Raw genomic sequence first — 4682 nt, forward strand, 5'->3', positions numbered from 1 at the left:
AAAGGCCAGAGTTTTAAAATTAGGCATGCACACATACTGTATGACGTTATTAACTAAACATAAACATGCATTTCTCCATTTGTTTGTTGACATTTCTCCAGCTGACCTCTAGTTTACAATATAACTGTATGACAGCAAATAAGTTGTACTCAAACTTGATTGAAGAAACAAATATAGATTTTACACAAAATTATCACAATTCAAGATCACTAAAACAAAGTTACATTAAAAGACTGCTAATAGAGTTTGGGTACTCTGCTCAAGGGCACCTTGGTCATGGGTATAGGTGGAAAAGCTGTTCATTCACTCACCTCACCAACAAGTCCTAATAAAACTCAAACCTGCAACCTTTTGAGTTCAAGTTCATATCTCCAACCATTAGCCCTTACAGCTGTGTCCATGTAAGAAAATAAAGTTTAGGAAAACTTGACCTATGCACCCCCTACTGAAAAATATAAACACAATTGAAACTACCTTAAAGCTTTAAAATAATGACAACAATAAAGTAATGAATGCAATGTTTTTAGAAAGCTTAGAATAGAAAACCTATTCTGAACATCAAAAATCGCTATTTATAATTTTTTTTCCAGTTTTTACACTGCATTCTTTGGCTTTCAAACCAAACACAAAAGCATAAATACATCCACAGGCACATGGCAAAAGAAATTGTAAATATTGAAAATAACTTTCAGTAGGCTACTAGTGAATCAGCTGATTGCTATGCAGTTTACAGTCTGCTGTTAGTCACACAGAAGCTATACAGTAATATTTATGAAGAGCAACAGAGAAAAACTATGCACATGGCAGTTTCTATATGAAATACACTCAAAACACATATAAAGCTGTTGCTAAGCTTAACTAAACTTACCTTTTAACTTTGCAAACACTCAAATGTTTACATGCTTAACTAATTAACGTTACAAGCCTATTAATAACCCCTAACTTAACACTCACCTGAGCCAGGGGTTGAAATCCACCTTGTGTCCAGTCCTCCAAATACTCGATGTGTATCGTGCAGACACTCGCTATAGATACAGTTAATGCAATTTGACTGTCCACAGGTTTCCAGGCCGCTGCCATTGCTATCGCGCTCCCAGGCGCGCGGACCCCTGAGGGTCTCCCATATCATCCATAAAACCTGTTCCTTAGCTCAGTCGAGAGTCAAGACCACTTAAATGCACAAAAATTTAAAACATTCAGTCAACCCAGAGAGGGAAAAGAGTAGCATTACGAATGAAACACGGACGTTTCAAGAAGCAACATGTCTTTGTGTAAGCAGCATAACTAGTGCAGAGTTCAAAACAAATCCGAACAAAAAGCTTCAGCTCCAAAAGATAAAATGTCTTTATAATAACGCTAACTGTACATAATTAAGTGAGTTGCTTCGATACACACATAACGTTAATCCATACGTAATAGCAGAATGGAGGAAAGGAAAGGATTTCCGTGATTCTGATGGCTTCTTTTCCTGCTAGGTTTGCATATTTTTCCCTCCGTCGATTAGTCTGACCACTTCACTGCACGAATAGTTTGCACTTTCCGAGTGCAAGGCGATCCGACAATCCGTATATGTTGATGATTGATATGTACGTATATGTTGAACTTTATACAGCCAAGAAGAACAAGAAAACAACAAGAAAAAGAGCCCTCAGTCCGATTGTTGGACAATCTCAGCATTATTATGCGACAAACGATTATGAATGAAGGCATGTGACTCTGAAAGCAGCCGTCGTGTGTCCACTTTAGACAAAGTAAATGCAGAAAAAACAGGATAACCGCACAGGGATCGCACTGTCGAAGATCTGGACAAAGAGCCGAGCGCGTTACAGTCAGCGGCTACTTGAACTTCGAGAGCAAATTCCCCTTTCCGTTGATGACGGTTAAACTCAGCGAAAGTTAAAACTCGGAGAAAGTGCGAGAAATGCGCTCCCCGAGGGCCGTTCAAGAGCTTTTGTTGATTTCAAGCGGCAGACGGTATCTTTAGGCGACATTAGTCCGAGCATTCTCGTGATGTTGATGGCGATAAACAGCAGATGCTAGAATGAATCTTTAGCTCCGAGTTTCCTGACAGCGAAAAAGCAGTTCGTCACCGGAACCCAATAAGCTCGCTTCCTTTGAAAGCAGCCGAAAGTTCGTCATTTTATAGTCCGTGCAAGAAACCGAATTGTGTTCGCGATTTTTTTACTCGTCACCGGGAGGAAAAAAGGTATTGCATGTCGATTGTGATTCCCGTAACATGTTCAAGATGACAACTGTGAGCGTAGTTTGTGTACGCTCGGGGGCGCGCTTCTCCTCTCTTCAGTTCACGCTTGGTGACGTGACGCGCTCAGCATCACTGGCGCGCACACAGTTCTGACGTAGGAGGCTGAAGTAAACGATTATAGGTGAGTTTAGCAGTGGTCAGACGCTGGATGGCGGTGCTGGAGTCAGGTGAAGAACAATGGCTTCATATACAATACCCTTCACAATATTGTTAGTATCCTAAAATGAAGAGATATGGCTTACATTTTTTTTATTTGACCCCTTCCACTTGGTAAGACCAGTACTTATTAACAATATTAGACTACATTTATTTATTGTATTAAATAGACAAATGAAACACTACAATTCACTTAAATAAATGCCCTACTCTTCTATTGTTTTACATGTTGTAATGTTGTCGAAGTTTAAATATATAGAGTTGCACTGAGAACTAGGTAAGTTTGCTAATATTGGGCTACAAATAGAGAATCATGTACATTTTTATAGTGAAATAATTGTGTGGACACTATACAAAGAATTATTCAGGCTAAATATTTATCCTAAAGCATCAAAACACTTGTAATTCAGCATTACGTGTGTATGTATATATATATATATATATATAGAGAGAGAGAGAGAGAGAGAGAGAGAGAGAGAGAGAGAGAGAGAGAGAGAGAGAGAGAGATTAGAACAGGGGTGCCCAAACTTTTTCCTGTAAAAGGCCAAAAAACAAATACCATTGAGAGCCGTGGGCCGAAGGTAAATATAACAAACTGTATTAAATTAAAGTTGTCATGGGTAATTTCCTAATTTATTAGAAAAGATTACTTTAGATTGTGTTAACTAATGCAGTATAACATTTAATAAATTATCTCAATTAAAGCATAAACAAATCGAATCTATAACACAGTAGAGTTCAATGCTGAATACACTAGTCACGCAGAACCTGCCTTTGCCTTGATTTGTCCTCTATCCACCGGGTGGCAGTATGTACATTAAAACTAAATCTGATTCATTCACACCGCTTAAACATTTAATTTCAGTTACCTTTTAACAATAACACAAACAAAAGGTTACATTAGATTAGAAATGACAGTTTCTAAAACAGTGTTTCTCAACCACGTTCCTTGAAGACCCCCAGCACTGCATGTTTCAGATGTCTTTCACACCCATTACAGGTCTTTCAGTCTCTGCTAATGAGCTGATGATCTGAATCAGGTATGTTTGGTTAAGGAGACATGGAAAATGTGCAGAGCTGGTGGTCCTCCAGAAACATGGTTGAGAAACACTAGTCTAAAGCATCTCCATCATTCTTCCCATTCTTTTCTATAATGGGATGGCAGGCCAAATCAAATGTTACCATGGGCCAACTTTGGCCCGTGGGACCTAGCTTGGGCATCTCTGCATTAGAACATTGAAGACACACTAAACTGTGATTAAACTTGGTATTTAATACTAAATACCAAAAACTTTTACATTTGTCATAAAACCTTAAGTTTCATGCCTATTCATAAATATGATGTCCACCCCCTTTACTTCTGTAAATAGTTTTTGTATAAATGGAAGATCATATAAAAGGCATATATTGTCGTTATCGTCTTTAGCAATTATGTAATTTTTAATAGTTTTCTTTTCCTGATTAGGAAATTAAATTCTGTAGAATTTTCTGTAAAAATGTCTGAAAGCTGTTGTCATTTTATCTTTTTGCAATAAAAAAAGAAGTTTTATTTAGATGGACTGTTGATAATTGGTTGTGTGTTGACCTGACTGGGTAGCTTTAGTTGGACTGAGGAAAATTAAGACCTTTTTAAAATGATTTAAGACCTACAACACAATATTTTAGTGAATTTAATTCTTTAAGCCCTAAAAACATTTAGGTTTTGAAATTTAAGACTTTAAGATTTTTTAAGAGCCGCTGACACCCAAAAGGGCTTAAAAGGGCTACTTTTTACTCGTACTTCGAGTAATAATTACAACAGATAATTTTTACTCTATTTGCACTACATTTTTGGGCAAGTAATGGTACTTTTACTTGAGTCTGATTTTTCAGTACCCTTCCCACCACTGGTAACCAGAAATTTTGTATAACTATTAATTTATATACATACGTCAATCATTATTTCAAAAGATCTTTAAATCTGTTGCAATGAGGATTGCAGGTCAGACACATGGACACACACGCATACACATTTTATACTGTTCAAACCATATATTGCATTGCCCTCACCCCACCCTAACCCTTAACCCAGCCATCACAGGAGACTGTGTGCAACTTTACTCTCTGATTAAACTCATCCTGTGTGATTTATAAGCATTTTGAGAAACGAGGAAGTCACCAATGTCCTCCTATTTTACCTACTTTTTGTAATACTCGTGTCATACCCAGGTCAATATACAGATGACACACACACACCTGTAAATTAAAACATCCAAACCATGTG

General features: G+C 37.4%; 1 protein-coding gene across 2 annotated transcripts in view; it reads right to left on the reverse strand.

Moving 5' to 3' along the window:
* map3k3 (mitogen-activated protein kinase kinase kinase 3) overlaps nt 1-2273 on the reverse strand; it is a 32025-nt gene extending 29752 nt beyond the window's left edge. For both annotated transcript variants that reach the window (XR_015480894.1, XM_087244621.1), the window contains exon 1: nt 955-2273. The gene's annotated coding sequence lies outside the window, so the exon portion shown is untranslated. The remainder of the gene's footprint in view (nt 1-954) is intronic.
* Nucleotides 2274-4682: the final 2409 nt, after the last annotated feature.

Source organism: Danio rerio, chromosome 3, assembly GCF_052040795.2.
Source record: "Danio rerio strain M-AB ecotype USA chromosome 3, GRCz13ab, whole genome shotgun sequence".
Lineage (NCBI taxonomy): Eukaryota > Metazoa > Chordata > Actinopteri > Cypriniformes > Danionidae > Danio > Danio rerio.